The sequence below is a fragment of the Anabrus simplex genome, chromosome 7 (assembly GCF_040414725.1).
Source record: "Anabrus simplex isolate iqAnaSimp1 chromosome 7, ASM4041472v1, whole genome shotgun sequence".
NCBI lineage: Eukaryota > Metazoa > Arthropoda > Insecta > Orthoptera > Tettigoniidae > Anabrus > Anabrus simplex.
In genome coordinates this window covers 18,404,300-18,425,322 of record NC_090271.1, presented here as the reverse complement: position 1 = coordinate 18,425,322, position 21,023 = coordinate 18,404,300, and the positions used below count along the sequence as shown (strand labels likewise).

At 43.0% G+C, this 21,023-nt stretch overlaps 1 protein-coding gene across 1 annotated transcript in view; it reads right to left on the bottom strand.

Moving 5' to 3' along the window:
* Positions 1–21,023, bottom strand: part of LOC136876864 (insulin-like growth factor-binding protein complex acid labile subunit) — a 681,223-nt gene that overhangs the window by 506,275 nt on the left and 153,925 nt on the right. The gene's annotated exons all lie outside the window — the stretch shown is intronic.

Genomic DNA, 21,023 nt, shown 5'->3' with positions numbered 1-21,023 from the left:
GTGCTTAAGTGAAACAATGCATTGACTCACATTAGCACTCGTAGTGGTGCTTAAGTGAAACAATGCACTGACTCACATTAGCCTTCGTAGTGGTGCTTAAGTGAAACAATGCATTGACTCACATTAGCACTCGTAGTGGTGCTTAAGTGAAACAATGCATTGACTCACATTAGCCTTCGTAGTGGTGCTTAAGTGAAACAATGCATTGACTCACATTAGCGCTCGTAGTGGTGCTTAAGTGAAACAATGCATTGACTCACATTAGCCTTCGTAGCGGTGCTTAAGTGAAACAATGCATTGACTCACATTAGCACTCGTAGTGCTGCTTAAGTGAAACAACGCATTGACTCACATTAGCCTTCGTAGCGGTGCTTAAGTGAAACAATGCATTGACTCACATTAGCCTTCGTAGTGGTGCTTAAGTGAAACAATGCATTGACTCACATTAGCGCTCGTAGTGGTGCTTAAGTGAAACAATGCATTGACTCACATTAGCCTTCGTAGCGGTGCTTAAGTGAAACAATGCATTGACTCACATTAGCGCTCGTAGTGGTGCTTAAGTGAAACAATGCATTGACTCACATTAGCCTTCGTAGCGGTGCTTAAGTGAAACAATGCATTGACTCACATTAGCCTTCGTAGTGGTGCTTAAGTGAAACAATGCATTGACTCACATTAGCACTCGTAGTGGTGCTTAAGTGAAACAACGCATTGACTCACATTCGCCTTCGTAGTGGTGCTTAAGTGAAACAATGCACTGACTCACATTAGCGCTTGTAGCGGTGCTTAAATGAAACAATGCATTGACTCACATTAGCGCTCGTAGTGGTGCTTAAGTGAAACAATGCACTGACTCACATTAGCGCTTGTAGCGGTGCTTAAATGAAACAATGCATTGACTCACATTAGCCTTCGTAGTGGTGCTTAAGTGAAACAATGCATTGACTCACATTAGCACTCGTAGCGGTGCTTAAGTGAAACAACGCATTGACTCACATTAGCACTCGTAGTGGTGCTTAAGTGAAACAATGCACTGACTCACATTAGCCTTCGTAGTGGTGCTTAAGTGAAACAATGCACTGACTCACATTAGCCTTCGTAGTGCTGCTTAAGTGAAACAATGCATTGACTCACATTAGCACTCGTAGTGCTGCTTAAGTGAAACAATGCACTGACTCACATTAGCCTTCGTAGTGGTGCTTAAGTGAAACAATGCATTGACTCACATTAGCGCTCGTGGCGGTGCTTAAGTGAAACAATGCATTGACTCACATTAGCGCTCGTGGCGGTGCTTAAGTGAAACAATGCACTGACTCACATTAGCGCTCGTAGTGCTGCTTAAGTGAAACAATGCATTGACTCACATTAGCACTCGTAGTGGTGCTTAAGTGAAACAATGCACTGACTCACATTAGCCTTCGTAGTGGTGCTTAAGTGAAACAATGCATTGACTCACATTAGCACTCGTAGTGGTGCTTAAGTGAAACAATGCACTGACTCACATTAGCACTCGTAGTGGTGCTTAAGTGAAACAATGCATTGACTCACATTAGCGCTCGTAGTGGTGCTTAAGTGAAACAATGCACTGACTCACATTAGCACTCGTAGTGGTGCTTAAGTGAAACAATGCATTGACTCACATCAGCGCTCGTAGTGGTGCTTAAGTGAAACAATGCACTGACTCGCATTAGCGCTCGTAGTGGTGCTTAAGTGAAACAATGCATTGACTCACATTAGCACTCGTAGTGGTGCTTAAGTGAAACAATGCATTGACTCACATTAGCGCTCGTAGTGGTGCTTAAGTGAAACAATGCATTGACTCACATTAGCGCTCGTAGTCATAGAAAAGAGGCAAACTGCTAATCTAATCGATCGGATAACGATGAGTAAGAAAAAGATAGTACTTTAGGAATAAATAAAGAATATATTCTCATACTATATTATATTACATTTACCTAAAATTCGTAGCTCATATCCTTAGGATGTTTCCAAAATTGAGTTGCTTGCCCGAAGGGCTAGAACTGCGGATTTCTACCTGTATCTGAGGGCTACCTGACGGTCATATAGGGGCAACGGTTTAGGTCACGAGAAACTACCGAGATAATTCGTCGCGCTGACCACGCACAACCATATCGTCTACAGGTCTTTGGACTGAGCAGCCGTCGCTTGGTATGTCAAAGTACGTCACGGGGTTGTTTGTACTGTTTCTATATGCAAGAACATTAACAGAAAGATTCGTTTCCATTTTTCTTGTTCATCTTCATCCTCAGTCGCTTCTTGGTTCGTTATGTGTCTCATTGAACATGAACCTATTTTACCACCTGGTACCAGGCGAGGTGGTGTTTATTGTTTTAATAGGAAGTACCAAGCATCCTCTCCTAGCACATATCAGAAGTCTGCCTCCACAGCTGACTGGTCAGCATACTAGCCTTTCGTCTGGGGGTCCTGGGTTTTAACCTTCATTGGTTATTTTCTCTGGCTGGGACTGGGTGCTACTGTCCAATATAGGGCTCGAACAGATCCTCAGACACTCGCGGCGCTAAAGGCCGTAGGTTAAATAAGGACAGTAAAAGTACAACTCAACCTTTCGTCCTTTGAATGACGAGCCCGACGTCAGGCTCCATAACTTGTTTTGTATGTAGTTCTAGAACAACGCTGCACCTATCATGACGGAGTGGAGCTAGGTGGTCTGTGCACGGGCAGTCAGGATTGGGCAAGATGTTGCCTTCTCGTTTACAGGTTGAGATATGAAGAAATAATGTTTACACTGAAAATTAAAGGAATGGAGGAATTACGAGTTGTTTTTTTCAGGCTTCTAGCTAACGGTGAGTTAAGATTGCTGAATAAAACATCACGTTATTCAAACAGAGGGATTATTAGACGCTTAATTACCGACCAAGTGGCTGCGAGATTTGGGTCACGTAGCTATCAAATTGCATTCGGGAGATAGTGGGTTCGAACCCCACTGAAGATGGTTTTCCGTGGGTTCCCATTTTCACACCAGGCAAATGCTGGGGATTTACCTTAATTAAGGCCACAGTTGCTTCCTTCCCACTCCTAACCCCCGCCCATGGCACTACAGACCTGAGGGCCTTGGCGTACCAAGCGACCGCTTCTCAGCCCGAAGGCCTGCAGATTACGAGATGTCGTGTGGTCGGCACGACAAATCCTCTCGGCCGTTATTCTTGGCTTTCTAGACCGCGGCCGCTATCTCACCGTCAGATAGCTCCTCAATTCTAATCACGTAGGCTGAGTGGACCTCGAAACAACAATCAGATCCAGGGAAAAATCCCTGACCTGGCCGGGAATCGAACCCGGGGCCTCAGGGTAAGGAGCATGCACGCTACCCTTACACCACGGGGCCGGCTCTCCTTCCCACTCCTAGTCCTTTTGTATTCCGCCATCACCGTAAGGTCTATCTGTGTCGGTGCGATGTAAAAAATTTATTATAGTAACTTTTGTTGCAGGAGACAAATTAATGACGTGAAATAAAAGTACTACAGACACACTTTTAGAACAAGCAATCCGCTAACGTAATGCTAACGTCAAGCGCAGAACTTGTGTTAATCTCTGGAGAACGGAAATGAGATGAAGTTATTGTTACAGCCTGATTCAAGACAGATATATTTGAACAACTACCAGGACGCTTACTTCCTTTATCTTTCCTGGAATTATGTCTTCAAGTGGAAAGAGAAAATACACTGTTTGCAGAGTGAGATTGTGGGAAGAACGTTGACACTGCTGGCGGGCGTCGATTTCATTCCTCCGAACATTTTAGCTTCATGATGCAAGATGATGTTATATCAAAATGTTTTTGGCACGGCTGAGTGGGCAAATAGCTTTGCTATTATTAATGCCATTGGCTCAACGTCCCAATAACAACTTTTACAGTTTTCGGAGACGCTGAGGTGTCGGAATTCCCGCAGGAGTTATGTTACGTGCCAGTAAATCTAACGACACGAGGCTGATGTATCTGAGGACCTTCGAATTCCACCGGACTGAACCAGGATCGAACATGTCAAGTTAGGGTAGGAAGGTCAGCGCCTCAACTGTCTGAGCCACTCAGCCCGGCGATTCAAGATCAACTGGTAGTATTTAAGTCTTCACCAGTCATTAAACTGGTCAATCTACAGTACGTTGTTCTTGTCCTGACCATTATTTGGCAGGTGGTAAATGGAGATAAAGTATAATGAAAATCCTCAGCCTGTTTCCAGTCATTCGACCGGGTCAAGAATTGAATGAATGAAGCCCCCATCTAGCGGCGAGGACGGGAATTGTACCGGCTACCGAAGCCTGTCGCACTCCTCTGGGGCAATGATTAATGAATGGCAGATGACATGTAATGATATTGGAGAGTGTTGCTGGAATGAAATATGACAGTGAAAACCGGAGTACCCGGAGAAAAACCTGTCCCGCCTCCACTTTGTCCAGCACAAATCTCACATGGAGTGACCGGGATTTGAACCACAGAATCCAGCGGTGAGTGGCCGGCGGTGCCGCCTGAGCCACGGATGCTCCCAGATAGAGACTAATTGTATCGTAGACAGGCTAACAAGTAGAATTTATACGGTGAGGACAAGGGATCCCGGGTTCGATTTCCGGCCAGGTGGGGTATTTTAACTTTCAATGTTTATTTCCTCCGGTTCGGGGACTGTAAGTTTGTGCCTTCTTCAACACTAGATAGGGTCCCATTCTCATAGATGCGCAGTTCGCCTATAGGGCGTCAACTGGGAAGACCTTCCCGGAAGCCACACGCCATTTTTAGTGAAACTCTAAACTTTGTACATACATACATACATACATTACATACATTATTATTATAGACTGTTATGTCTTTCAGCGTTCAGTCTGCAAGCCTCTGTTTGCAACTAGTGTTGTGGCCTCATTTAGTTCTATACCGAGTCTAACCATCGTCGTCTTGGTCTACCTCTACTTCTCTTACCCTCCATAGCAGAGTCCATTATTCTCCTAGGTAACCTATTCTCCTCCATTCGCCTCACATGACCCCACCACCGAAGCCGGTTTATGCGTACAGCTTCATCCATCGACTCTAAACTTTGTGCGGCGAATATTTTTATCTAACATTTCCAGTACTCTTCACACTTCACACGGTGATGACAAATTTGGAGATACTGCGTATGGAGTATTATTGTGTACAGCTATATATTGAGTAGTCTGTCCAAGAGCTCGGTGGATCCCAGTAGCTCCACAATCACCTCCACAGACAGTCTAGGTGTCAATGAAGAGGCGTACTAGGGAAATGTGGAGGTAATTTTCCGCCGCTTTCCTCGCTGAGTCATGAATAAGTCTGCCATGCAAACTCAAATGCACACACCAACTCATCCTGCATAATAATATGGCCTCAACTACCGCGTGCAAGCATTTCACTTGACGCCATCTAGCTGCTTGCTCGTCAATTTTGACGTTCCGTTTTGCTCTAAGCCTGCTAGATGGCAGTGTAAATCGAATCTCTTTTTGGTGTCTACCGGGCGAGTTGGCCTTGCGGTTACGGCGGAGCAGCTGTGAACTTGCATCAGGGAGATAGTAGGTTCGAATCCCACTATCGACAGCTCTGAATATGTTTTTCCATGGTTTCCCATTTTCATATCAGGCGAATGCTGGGGCTGTACCTTAACTAAGTCCACGGCCGCTTCCTTCCCACTCCTAGGCCTTTCTTATGCCATCGTCGCCATAAGACCTGTGTCGGTGCGACGTAAAACAAATCGTAAAAAAAATCTTTGGTGTCTATGGCTGAATCTTAATTTAATTTTGTCGTGTACTGGTGGTGGTGATTATTGTTTTAAGGGGAAGTTCAACTACACAATCATCCTCCCTTAACACTAACCAGAGGGAGAAAAATGGGAGGAGTGGGTTCAAACCCGGCAGACGCACTCAGATTTTTGAAAGATAGAAAAAGTCCGACGTAAATGCGTATATATTATACAAACATCACGGTCATAAGATAATATTTTTCTGCGTATTCTAGGTACGATTTAAACAGAAAACATGTTTTCCTTGATACTGATCAGAGAGTAGACGAAGCTCTTATTCTATTAATGTAGATGGAGACTACGTGTGTGTTACATACCCCTGTATTCCATCGTTCACGAAATGTTATGGCTCCATGACTGCTTCTCGCACGATCTGCACCACCTGTGTTTGAAATAACAAATTGCCTGCTTGATATTGGCCTGTTAGTCTCTCGATAAGGCAGCATTGGTGTCAGAACGTATCAGACAAATAAACACAGGTCAAGCCCAAGGCTCATAAAACGGCGAGCAGTGCTCGTAAGCTTCCAGAACATCCGTCCAGAGAGAACCGCTAGTTCTTGTATTAAACGTAATGTGTGTATGGCACGGATGACGGGTTCCAGGGAAAATACGAATATTCCCCAATATCAGACTTCCAGCTTTCTTTCAAATGCTGTTTCACCTCTCAGCTTTTACATATAAATCTTCATTATCAACTGCTACACATTTCAACGCAAAGTCTGCAACCCTCTGTGAATTAACTGAGCCCATCACAATCATCTATTTGCTATTAACACCGTGGCTTCGTTTAGTCATACAGTACCTCTTATTATTATTATTATTATTATTATTATTATTATTATTATTATACAGCCTCCGCAGCTCAAGCGGCAGCCTCTCACCGCTGGGTTCCGTGGTTCAAATCCCCGTCACTCCATGTGAGATTTGTGCTGGACAATGCGGAGGCGGGACAGGTTTTTCTCCGGGTTTTCCCTGTCATTTTTCATTCCAGCAACACTCTCCATTACCACTTCATTTCATCTGTCATTCATTAATCACTGTCCCAGAGGAGTGCGACAGGCTTCGGCAGTCGTCACAATTCCTATCCTCGCTGCTAGATGGGGCTTCATTCATTCACTCCATTCCTGTCCTGGTCGAATGACTCGATTTTCATTATTATTATTATTATTATTATTATTATTATTATTATTATTATTATTATTATTATTATTTAATCAGTTTACCGTTCAGGTTTGGTTTCTCCCTCGGACTCAGCGAGGGATTCCACCTCTACCACTTCATGGCCACTGTTTTGGACCGTGAGACTTTTGGTCGGAGACAAAACTGGGCAGGAGGACCAGTACCTCGCCAAGGCGGCCTAACCTGCTATGCTGAAGAGGGGCATGGTGGGGGACGAGAAGACTGGAAGGAATAGACAAGGAAGACAAGGAAGGGAGCAAGGAAACAGCCATGGCCTTAAATTAGGTACCATCCCAGCATTTACCTAGACAAGAAGTCAGAAACTACGGAAAACCACTTCGAGGATGGCTGAGGTGAGAATCGAACACCCTCTACGCAACGCAACTGACCTCCCGAGGCTGAGTGGACCCCGTTCGAGTCCTCGTACGACTTTTCAAAATTTCTGGTACAGCCGGGAATCGTACCCGGACCTCCTAGGGTGGCAGGTAATCACACTAATCACTACATCACAGAGGCGGACACTATTTATCATTAAATAATAAAAAACTGAGTTAAAACACCGTCACTTTTGGCGACCTTTACTTCTCTTACCCTCCACGGTTCAGTCCATTATGTTGCTAGGTGAACTTTCCACTACCGTTCTCCCCACATGATCCCATCACCGCAGCCGGTATATGCATCATCCATCGAGGGCATTCCTAACTCAGCTTCTATATCCTCACTGCGAACATCCTCCTGCTATTGTTCCCACCCGCTTGTACCAGCAATCATGTTCACTTCTTTCATACCTAATACTTCTAACTTACGTAAAATATATTCTTAGCCCACCCAACTTTTACTAAATTCGGCGAAGTCGGTCTGGAAACAGATCGATATGAGGATAATTTAATTCGTAAACTTCCTTCTTACGGAATTCAGCTGATCGCAACTGCGAGCATACACCATTAGCTCAGCTACGCTCTCATTCGACTTCACGTAGTATATTACGAAAACCAAAAAGTAAACCCCATGGCCAAACAGCCCCGATGGGCTATGGCCTGCCAAGCGACCGCTGCTCATCCCGAAGACGTGCAGATTACGAGGTGTCGTGTGGTCAGCTAGACGAATTCTCTCAGCCGTTATTCTTGTAACAATGTAGGCTGAGTGGACCTCGAATAAGCCGTTATATCCAGGTAAAATCTCTGACCTGACCGGGAATCGAACCCGTAAAGTATACCGTAAAGTGCAAAAATAAATTAGGGAAATACTTCTTCTTTCAGACATTATACATATTATGATTAACATAATTTCAAAAAAAGGATTCCGTGTTTGTTAAAAAAATACTTGCAGAATTTAGAATGGAATGTTTTTTCCACCTAGAATGAATTCAGCGAAATCGCAATGGACTTTCTAGAAAAATAAATTGAAGAGGCAGACACGCTATCCCTACACCGCAGGGCCGGCATAGTATTCAGTACTACCATCGTAAGGAAATATAGTCTAAATCATAAGAACTTGAAATGATCTACCTGATCATGTTCTCTATGTAACCTTCAATCTTAAGTTTCTTCTTTACTGACATCCCTTTAGTCTTGGGAATATTCGCAGTACTTTGTTTCTAACTCCAAGATATTAGATCACTGACTTTCAGTCTTCGATACACTGTTTACTACATTTTCATTCAACTGAATTCTTCTCTGCCTTTTTTATGCCTTTCGGTCTGTGCTGATAAGACTTGGTGTTTATAGTACACTTCAACTTACGAGCCTCAGTCTCATCCTTAGCTGATAAATATGAAGGTGAGTCAGGCATGAGCGAAGCTAGCAATTCCATTCCATATGTAGCCAGTCGTTTGATCGCTCTGTGGATCCGTCGGAAGATAGCAGGGATAATTTCCTGGCGATGGCCTATACGAATACACCGGAATAAAGTCGTAGGGACGCTTCTCGGAATCCATATATTCGGGGCTGCTATCTCACCGTAAGCACGTAAAAATGCGATCCAAATTCATTTATAATTGTAGTTTTAATTACATATTTAATGAGGAATGTGATGTTTTAAAATGCAAAATTCTGGTAATAATAATAATAATAATAATAATAATAATAATAATAATAATATAATAATAATAATAATAATCGTATGGCCTCAGCTACCGTGTGCAGACATTTCGATTTGACGCCATCTGGCTGTCTGGTCGTCAATTTCGACGTTCCGTTTTACTCTAGGCTCACTAGATGGTAGACAGAGTAAACCCGATCTCTCTTGGGCATCTATGTCTGAGATTTAATGAATTTTGTCGGGAAAACACCAAATATGTCACCAGAGATTTTTACATGCCGACATCGTACGACATGGAGTGTCGAATGGACTTTTTTCCGCCCTTCAAACATCCGACTACCTCTGCCGAGTTTGAACCCACTATCTTGGGATCCGGAGGCAGACACTCTACCACGGATCCACAGAGGCAGCTATTGTGGTGGTATACAACGTAAAGTGCAAAAATAAATTAGGGAAGTACTTCTTCTTTCAGACATTATACATATTTAGATTAACATAATTTAAAAAAAGGGATTCCGTGTTTGTTAAAAAATACTTGCAGAATTTAGAATGGAATGTTTTTTCCAGCTAGAATGAATTCAGCGAACTCGCAATGGACATTCTAGAAAAGTAAATTGAAATTATAACTGGAATCATATTTGACTTAACCACGGTAAAATTACAGAAATAGGAATTCGGAAACCTTAGCACAGTTGGCTTGCATTGTATCATCCCCAGCTTCTTAGGTGTGAAGGATCGTCGGACTGCAGACGGAACATTGTAAAACAGCGAGAAACTTCTCTCCACAACAAAGGATGTTACGGGCCCACACTTGAAGCAAGTGAAATCATCGTCTTCAAAAACACTCACTCACATCAAAATGTTCTCCTTTCAGTATTCACGTATCTTGCACGTAATTTGATGCTCCTGGTTTTTTCAAGCTTAGTTTCATTTTCATTTCATTTTATCTCTCACTACAAGAAAAGATGATTAAGAGGTGATGGATGACCTAACGATGATTCGAACTGAGAATGGTCACCACAAATATGGTTGAAAGAAGGTGAAGTTACACAATAAAGCTGTCAAGACAGAAAAAAGGCTAAAAGCCAAAAAAGGCAAAGAAGGACAAATAAAACCCGCCATTTTCTGGCCTACAATAAGCCAGAATGAAGATATGCTTTGCTTTGCTGGCGAGACCTGGTGTTTACAGTGCACTATGTCTTGTGGTGTGAGCTAAATCAAATTTGTTACTTTCATTGACCTGTCTCAGCTTTATCCTTGGCTTTGACAATATGAAAGTGACCGAGGTATGAGTGATGCTAGTAATACCATTCCTTATGCAGCCAGTCCCTGTTATGAATGGTGTGCAAATATCGCTCATAGCGTCGGTTGGTGCATGCATTTCAGTGGGCTTGGCAGACTGGTACGTAATAGCAATTCTGGCTCGGTGAGGAAAGCAACGGGAAACTACCTCACTCCTCATTTCCCTAGTGACATCTAAGCTGTCTCTGACAGCTGTTGGCTGAGCTGTGGAGGATGAAACCAGATTTCGCGCTGAACACCCAACAACAACAACAACGAACATATATTATTCGGACATTCAAGAAAAAAGGATTTTTCCACAACTTCCCAGTCCTAGTAATCATGTAAGCTGAGTGAACTTCGAAAAAGCCCTCAGATCAAGGTAAAATCCCTGACCTGGCCAGCAATCGAACCCGGGACCTGTTGCTAATTTTCGACAAATAATATGTTAAATGCTAGAATTGTATGGTTTTTAAAACCACTGACCACGATGTCACATTTCTCCTCTCCCAAGATAAAGTCCTCACCATGTAAGCTACAATCTTACCCTCTCTCCCCTGCCAATAATGAAGGTAGTGATTTATAGTTACTTTCTGACTGTTTAGTTCGATTCAGTGTCGCTAACCGTACAGTTTAGGCACCCTACTTACTGATACGACGTCTTACAGTACTGTTAATCTTGCAGGTTAGCACTATCTAGTCACGCGATATTATACGTACTGCCGTATAACGAACATCACTTGCGAGAATAACTGAACCATATTTTATTTTTCTGTAGGATTGTAAATCTTTTAATGGGTAATTACAGCTAAGCAGAATTGTGGCATCTAATAACGTATCTGGTCTTAAATGACGAACGCAGCATTTTATCAATACGGTCTTATTTCATCCAATTCCTATGTTTAGAATTCAAATAAGGATGTATAAGAAGTAAAAACAATCTGCAAGAACTCCTCCGAAAGGGAAAGCGACGTTACCTTCTCTATAAAGATCAGTTCGACTGAAATGGAAGGAAATGCCGGGATTAACCTAACTTAATCTAATCTTGTCACGTCAGGACTTTGATACAATTTGCAGATAGCCTTTGTGTATTCTTACTGACTTCCTGTCCGACTCGTTGACTGAATGGTCAGCATACTGGCCTTCGGTTCAGAGGGTCCCGGGTTCGATTCCCGGCCCGGTCGGGGATTTTAACCTTAATTGGTTAATTCCAATGGCCCGGGGCCTGGGTGTTCGTGCTGTCCCCAACATCCCTGCAACTCACACACCACACATAACACTATCCTCCACCACAATAACACGCAGTTACCTACGAATGGCAGATGCCGCCCAACCTCATCGGAGGGTCTGCCTTACAAGGGCTGCACTCGGCTAGAAATAGCCACACGAAATTATTATTACTGACTTCCTTGTAATATATTTGCTGGTATGTATTATTACAGCGTGGTTTCACTTTAGTCTGACAAGTAATAGCAACTTTGAAGAACGGAACTGAATTATTTACACCAGGCAGACACCCAAGAATACTGTTCTAGTTATGCGAACGTCAAAATAAAGGCAGAAATGTATAACATTATATTGAGTGAGAGTGAGCCAGAGTGTTTGTTTCCTTGATTCCTCACTGAGCTTGAAAATTGACATAATTATAAATATCTTGATTGATCATTTAGTTAGGTACGGGAACTTCCATTATTGACACTTACATTGAGGTCAGTTGTTTATGGTCATGTTTCGCGATTTCAACATATAACTAGTCAAGTTTGCAGCAGTGATTGCTTTTTAAATAGTGAAGTTTCCTCTACAATTATATCATGCAACTCACGTACTGTTTGACGAAAGAGGAACATATTTACGTACCTGCGTGCTGTTGCTTTTTGGGGAAGGCACACCCTTGGCAAACTCCCCCCCCCCCCCCCCACAGCCATACGACACACTAATCAGCTGATAGAAACACACATCTGCTCCCTAGCTTTCGCAACCAACTGCCTAATTTCATGGTTAACTTTCAAACGAGCTCATTGTCAGATGATGGGTGGCAGCCGCAGGCATATGGAGGGATAAGGCTCCAGACGTCACACAGTAATGAAGGTCTGAAACCTTACACGGTACTCCCAGCCAACAATGAGGAAGCTGATTCACTCACTGATAGAAGTCAGGACACTCCATTAATACTCACCGTACCCTGGCCATACCCCTCATGACGACAGATGTGCGATGTATTTGTCAAAAATGATTGTAGTTTTAAGGCAGGATGATGTTAAAATGGCCAGTTGGAAAGAAAGAAAAGAAAGAAAAAAAAAACTAACCGCAAGGGAATGTTGCGTGATCCTGCAGATAGCTTCATCTGAACTATGAGGGACAATGACTGATTGATATACAGGAATACCAACACTGGCGCTATGCTCACCAGTATCTTAGAATGGGATTCAATCTTGCAACAAAATTCAAATACATTTATTGTTACTGTATTATTATTTATTCATTCTTCCTTTCTTTCTTTCTTTCTTTCTTGATCTGTTTACCCTCCAGGTTCGGTTTTTCCCTCGGACTCAGCGAGGGATCCCACATCTACCGCCTCAAGGGCAGTGTCCTGGAGCGTGAGACTTTGGATTGGGGGATACAACTGGCGAGGAGGACGAGTATCTCGCCCAGGAAGCCTCACCTGCTATGGTGAACAGGGGCCTTGTGGGGGAAATTGTAAGAATGGAAGGTATATACAAGGAAGAGGGAAGGAAGCGGCCGTGACCTTAAGTTAGGTACCATACCGGCATTTGCCACGAGAAGTGGGAAACAACGGAAAACCATTTCCAGGATGGCTGAAGTGGGAATCGAACCCATCTCAACTCAGTTGACCTCCCGAGGCTGATTGGACCCCATTCCAGCCCTCGTACCACTTTTCAAAGTTCGTGGCGGAGCCGGGAATCGAACCCGGGCTTCCGGGTGTAGCAGCTAATCACGCTACACACTACATCACAGAGGCGGACTGTATTATTATTGATATGCTTATGCTTTTGAGTTGGCCTAGTAAATAATGACTACTGAATCAGTACAGATGTTTAATGTTTTTTGAGACTCGTGTAATTTTTACAATACGTGACTAATTTTGTTCCTTTTGTTTTCGACGTTGGTGACGGCCCCGCGATGTAGGGGTACGTGTCTGCCTCTTACACGGAGGACCCGGGTTGTTCGATTCCCGGCCAGGTCAGGGAATTTTACCTGGATCTGAGGACTGGTTCGAGGTCCACTCAGCCTACGTGATTACAATTGAGGAGTTATCTGACAGTGAAGTAGCCGCCCCGGTCTAGAAAGCCAAGGATGATGCCTGAGAGGATTCGTCGTGCTGACCACACGACACCTCGTAATCTGCAAACCTTCGGGCTGAGCAGCGGTCGCTTGGTAGGCATTGCCCCTTCGGGGCTGTTGCGCCATGAGGTTTGTTTGTTTCCGACGTAAAAAAAGAACATTTGAAGGTTTTAAAGAGTACTTCCGGATATATAATTTCTGAAACGGTAAGCCTATTAAATAATAATAATAATAATAATAATAATAATAATAATAATAATAATAATAATAATAATTAGAGACCGGATGTTTTGACAGTAAGAGGTTAGAATGACAACTTACTGAAGCGAGTAACAAGTATACTCTAGCCTGCACAACGGCTACGCTATACGTTTTGAATAAACAATAGGAGTACGGCCCCCAGAATTTATGTAGCACTCGTTGCAATACGGAAGAGCGGGCTAGACGATGGTGATGTTTATTGTTTAAATAGGTCTAGCAGGTAGGTAAACGGCCCCAAAAGGTACGCGGTGCAACGAAATGAAACGATAATTAAAACTTCAAATTGTATCCACTGACTAGAACCTAAAATGAATTATGGGGAGATATGACCATGGATTGCCTGCTGCCATTTCTTGATGGATAAAGTACTTTTGTATCCATCTCTTGGCATAGGCCAGAGTAAAGTGTAGCTTCCACCGAAGTCCCAGTCTCATCCATGGCTGTGACAATATGGAAGCTGCTGGGGTATGGGTGGTGCTGAGTAATGACATTCAGACCACGGCTAGTGCATCTGAGTGTTATGAAAGGTGTTGCTCATAGGGTCAGTCGTGCTGCAATAGCACTTTCTGACCCAGTGAGGAAAGCAATGGAAAACTACCTCACTCCTCGTCTTGCCTAGTACGCCTCATTTTGGTGCTGCCATTGGTTTTTGCGGTTTCCTTATAACCGCATAACCTTTGGTGGTGCTATTTGAGGATCCAACCAGCCTCTGGGCTGATGACCTAACAGACATGACCATGGAATCCAAACCAATCAGTGGATCCAGTTCACAATGCCTTATTTTATGGGATGATGCTTGTATTCCAAAGTGGTCTAAACTCCAGGTCACCGGCCCCTCCTAATAGTACTGATCACTGGTAAAGTAGAACGATGGTGTTCCTCTTACAGTGGTACCACTCACAGGCAACAAAGACCCATGGTGTCCTCACATTATGGTACTACTCATAGGTAATGGACTGGCGTATGGCTTTTAGTGCTGGGAGTGTCCGAGGACATGTTCGGCTCGCCAGGTGCTGGTCTTTTGATTTGACGCCCGAAGGCGACCTGCACGTCGTGATGAGGATGAAACGATAATGAGGACAATGCATACAGCCAGTCGCCGTGCTAGCGAAATTAACCAATGATGGTTAAAATTCCCGGCCCTGCCGAAAATCAAACACGGGACCCCTGTGACCAAAGACCAGCACGCTAACCATTTAGCCATGGGGCCGGACAACTCATAGGTAACGCAGAGCCATTCTGAACATAGTGCAACGAACCCCGCTCGGCACCTATTCCCACTAGACGCTAGCCTGTGCAACCGAGCGCTGCGCTCTCCTGCCTCGGTGGAATGCACACAATGGTGGTGCTCTTAGGTATCGTAAACCCATGGTGTTTCTCACAAGGTGGTACTAATCACAAGTACTCTCATGGTTTTATTTCCATCATCCCTTGGTCGTCCCTTTTAGTCGCCTATTACCACAGGCAGGGGATACCGTCTCCCACCCACAGGGGGTTAGACGACATTTCCCAATAACCAAATTAGTTTGCATTCTAACCTGTTACAGTTTAATAATAATAATAATAATAATAATAATAATAATAATAATAATAATAATAATAATAATAATAATAATAATAATAATAATAATAATATGATTCGATAGACAGACCCTCACTATTCCAAATTCTAGAAGAGAGAGGACTAGATCCCAAAACCCTAGAACTCATAAGACAAACACTAACGGGCACAAAATCTAAAGTGAAATTTATGGGAGAAATTTCAGAACCCTTCGACATTCAAACAGGTGTGAGACAAGGTGATGGACTCTCTCCTATTCTGTTCAACGTCGTCCTAGACAAGGTTATGGAAGAATGGGAGAAGGAACTCAAGAAACGTGAATCTTGGAAACCGATCCGATTGGGCTTTCCCAAAAATCACCTCTACGTACCATACCTTGCATTTGCGGACGATCTGACGATTTTAACAGAGGATGAGGAGACTGCCATCAAGCAGCTTGAGATACTTAAGGAATCTGCAGAAAAAGTGGGACTACAGATTTCATTTGAGAAAACTAAATTCTTCTGTTCAAAGACAGATATCACGAGCCTGAGAACAAAATACGGTAAAATCGACCGGGTCTCGTACTTTAAATACCTCGGAGAATTCATCGAACCGACAGGCCTTGAGAAGATCTCACAGCAAAACCGTCTCCAAAAAGTCAAGAAGGCATTAGGGTTAGTTCAAGACATCTACAACAAAAAAATGCATGTCAAGACAGACAAAAATTCGGCATTACAACACAGTCATAAAACCAACAGTCCTTTACGCAAGTGAAACATTGTCACTTAACAGTAAACAAGAATTAGAAGAAATAAAAAAGCAAGAGAGGAAGATCATCAGGAAAATCCTAGGAGCAAGATATACCCAAGATGGTTACAGGCTACAATCAATCAAAACAACAGAAAAAGTTTCAAACATTGAAATTGACATTAAGAAAAGACGAATGAAATTCTTTGGACACCTCACAAGATTACCAGAAAATCGACTGTCAAAAAGAATATTAAATTATGTTAGCTCACTTAAGAATTCAACACCTTGGCTGGACGAACTTCGAAAGGACCTCAAAAACGCAAACATATGTGCAACAGACATTTTAGAAAGAGACACCTTCAGACACAAAGTCAACAAGTGGGAAGTTACATCAGAGCAACCAAAGCAAAAACAGTGCAGACCGAAATGGTCGGAAGAACGTAAACAAGCCTTCTCAGAGAGAATGAAAGCCTATTGGAAGAACAAGAAGAACTCAAAGAAAGCTTGATTGAGTTGTTTGCTTAACGTCTTCCATTATTGGGAGAATACGCTAATAATAATAATAATAATAATAATAATAATAATAATAATAATACTAATAATAATAATATAGCGTCAGCTACTGTGGATGTGCAGGCATTTGGATCTGACGCCTTGTCCGAGTGTTGACTGTGACGTTTCTTGTCACTGAGATGGCAGTGAAACTGGACTCTAGAGGACAGTGGCTGAGTTTTCATTAATTTTGTCGGGTAAATACCAAATGTCACTAGTAATTTTTCACATGCTGACATCGTACGTCATGGAGTGCCGAGTTCCTCTCCCGCGCCCGATCTGGAACCCGACACTTCACAGCTCTATCGGTAACTGAATACTCTAACATGATGGCTGAGTGTCGGTATTTCAGCGAACCGTCAAAGGAAGTTGCACGCGCGTGTTCTAACTATTGTGGACGGGGTTCGCGCTGTCAATATGTTTCTGAGCGTAGGATGGCTGTGTCATACTTAATTACAATGTCTTTGTCTTCGAGTGGTATTTTTATTTGTTTTTAATTCTTCAGTTCATAATGCACTGCAGTGGTCAACTTACACTGTCAGAGCTCTATAGGAGGGCGCAACGTTTCTGGAATCCGAAACATAAGGGCCCTTTTAATTATATTAAAAGGAATGACTCTTGGAATGAAGTAGCAACAGAAATATTGATCAGCGGATGGTGTGAGATAGCAATCGATGAGTGCCTTCATACCATAATAAAAATAACACATCTATACCTGTCCTTCAGCACTTCAACTACAGCTCCACACACTTCTGGCAAAATACTGCTAAGTGTTTGTTTTAAAATCGCAAAACAATTCCTCAAGACTGGTGTATGAATCACTCAAAGCAAGAAACCAGAGAATCACGGGTAGCCTTTCCTGTACGGATATAGCTTCTCCCATGATGCAAACTGCCCGTGTAATTTCTGGTCCAATAGCATTTAACAGGAAATCAAAATTAAGAAAGTGTCCACTCAGTTCTTGTGCTCTCAGGTGATTTAAGAACGAACTTCGTCCTAGTAACCTCATGTCCTCATCCCGAGGTGGTGCAACTCTTTTCAGGCACATACCAGCCCTTCTGCCAATCTTCAAATCTGGCAGTACCGGGAATCGAACGCGGGCCCCCGAGAACACTAACCGTTACGCTACGGAGGCGAACAACTTCCTCCTAACACTTATCTACTTGCATACAATTGAGTTCGCAACCATATTCTTCGTTTCATAGCAATATGTCTTTTCTCCAAGGCTAAATGAATGTCGCAGCTTCCAGGGACATGCCAACTCGATACAAGGGCTCGGTTGAACGAAGTGGAAAACAGACCAACACCCCAACTTTCATCTTTGGTTCGTCGTACACTCAACGGACCGCTCGGCATCTGACACTGTGTACGCAGCTTTAAACTCCATAATTCTTTCATGGACCGTCATATATAGTTCGTTTTCTCTCTGCTTACTGAAGGTTACGCCAAAAAATGTGGGTACAATATACCCCTACCCACTGGCCTTGAACCGTACTCCGGCCTGAACACTCCAACTCTTCCTCTATCACTTTTGCATTACATTTCGGCACATTATTTCTTCTTTTACCTGGCCATTATTCGAATTTATTTAGGCTGATAGTTGGCGATGATTTAGCACACTTTTACTTCTGATGGTTTGTGGTGTGTTGTATGTAGATGAAAGATGACGAAAATTCTATTAACACAAACACCCAGTCCCCGAGCCATACGTTAAAGTCTCTGGCCCGGTCGGAAATAGAATCCGATGCCCATTGATCATTCAGCCAAAGAAATCGACTAATTTCCTGTAAAGGTGACGCACATAAATTTACATGCGCACAAGAGCAACCTGTGAGGGGTTAAACCAATAAATTTCTGTTCATGTATCTTAAATCTCATGAGAAATTGTACACTAGAACCACGGACTTCAGGATAATCAAGTACAAAATAAAGGAAGAAGAAACTGGTCTTCATGCTGAAGTATGTGACGTACCAATGCTAAAAGAGTGCTGACTGCTAATCTCTGGCCAACAACATGACCTTCAACGTCTATTTAGTTCATTAAAAACAAAAACAAAAATGTATGCATTCACGAGCTCGAGCGATCCACAAAGAAGTATGTCCCGCCTTGGACCTTGCTCTACTGTATTTCCACAGCATGACTCACGATGCGTATTGCCAGACTCAGGAAACCCATCGAAACATTATCCCTGCATCGATCTAAAGTGATCAGTCGTTTCCAAACTTTTCCAGCTGGCGTTCCTCTATGCAAGCTCTGCAAATCCCAGCACCGTAATTACAAAACTTTATTTCCCAGAAACCGAGCGAGTTAGCCATGCGGTTAGGGTCGCATAGCTGTGAGCTTACATTCCGGAGAAAGTGGCTCCAACCCCACTATCAGCAGCCTTGGAGGTGTTTGATTTTCCGCGGTTTCCTATTTCACACTTTTTTTTGCTAGTGTATTTACGTCGCACCGACACAGATAGGTCTTATGGCGACGATAAGATAGAGAAGGGCTAGGAGTGGCAAGGACGCGGCCGTGGCCTTAAATAAAGTACAGCCTGGTACTGGTGTAATGAGAAACCACGGAGTAACACATTCAGGGTTGCCGACAGTGGGGTTCAAACCCACTATCTCCGGGATGCAAGATCAAAGCTGAGCGGCCCTAAACGCAAGGCCAGCTTGTCCGGTAAATTGTAAACTAAATAAATATATATATTCTCAGGAATGCTTATATACGAGTAATGTAGAATAAACGAAGGGATTTCAAAACTCGCAATAGTACAGCAAGTGATTTTAACAAACACTAGGATGTTTGGCTGAAACCAGAATGTAAATTGAAATCATTACTAATTTGTACAGCTTATAACACCTGAAGCCACCCAGGCCCATTTTGGATTTGGTTGGATGCCCTCCCTGGCCCCACATGATTTTTGAGGTAAAATTTCAACCCAGGACTGATCGGGATTCGAACGTCAGCCTTCTGGGTGGGAAGCCAGAAGCTAAGCCACTGAGCTAACCACGCTTTGCGTAAATTGAATTAATTATATAAAAGTATTCCTACATCAACAGAACGTCCATTACTGAAAGTTGGCCTCAATCACAGAGATATATGCACAATGTTCGGCTGTCCTCATCAGTCTACTCGAATCTAGTCCTGTCCAATCCCGTAAGATTCTCAAGCAAGTGCGTTTCCTTCGACCGCAACCTCTATGTTCATCAATTTTAACCAGCATGATCAGTTTTAGTCGGTTGTACTTTTTAATCCTCATAATATGCGCATGGCAGGCTGTTTTTCTTCCTTGATTGTACACATCATCAACATTCGTCCCTCCTCATCTGCCTCAGTGCGACAGCATTGGAGACGTGAACAGTCCACGAGATCCGTAATATCCTTCGGAACACCCACATCTCGAAGACATTTATTCTCTTAATGGTGTTACATTTCAGAGTCCATGTTTTAGCTCCTTACAAAAGCACTGAATATACATAGCATCTGATGAAGTTGTGACGTGTCTCCAAGCTGAGACTTCAGTCACACAACAGAATTTTCATTTTCAGAAAACTACCACGAGCCATTTCTATTCATACACGGGTCTTTAAATCTTCGTCCAAGTCCTCAGTAATCCCGCTGCCAAGGTATTGAAAACTACTGCATCAAATTCAAAGTAAAGAAACTAAATTAATTAATTCCACTGGCGTTATTTTATCTGATTTGTAATTGCATTCCAGAATTGAACCTATGCTTCAGTACATCAACACTCAGAGACAAAACTGAAGGAGACATGTTGGGAGAATGTATAAAAGGTGCATACGAAACAACCCTACAATATGTGTCCATTGGCGAAATATTTATTTGACGTCAAGTACACTCTCAGCAGCCATTTTCCTGTTGTTTGTTTTCAATCTCCTCTTACTGGCAAATTTAAATGCCACATGTATATTAGACTAACTTCTCTATTAATGAGGTCACATGCTTCTTCTGATGAATCCGTCCTTATCCCCCTTGCAAATCACAGGGGCCACGGCCCGCAGTCTGGGAAACATGGCCCTAAATATTACAGGGAAAAGAAAAATAGAGGGAATAATCTATGACCTGCACGAAGGGGCGTTTAGGATGTTACTCTTCGCCCACCAAACAGTTGTTCACGAACGATAACAACAACACGCCAACATCACGTAAGATATAGTAATAACTCCCAGACTAAAGATATGACTCAAGGTTGCGGCTGAATAACGTCGTTATCAGAGACTTTTCCTCTGCTGAGGAACTCCTCTTAAGGAGGAAACGGAACATAATTACATCTCCACTCATATCCGCCTGTGCATCAATCATTCGGCGACAAGCCTCCATCGTCATCATC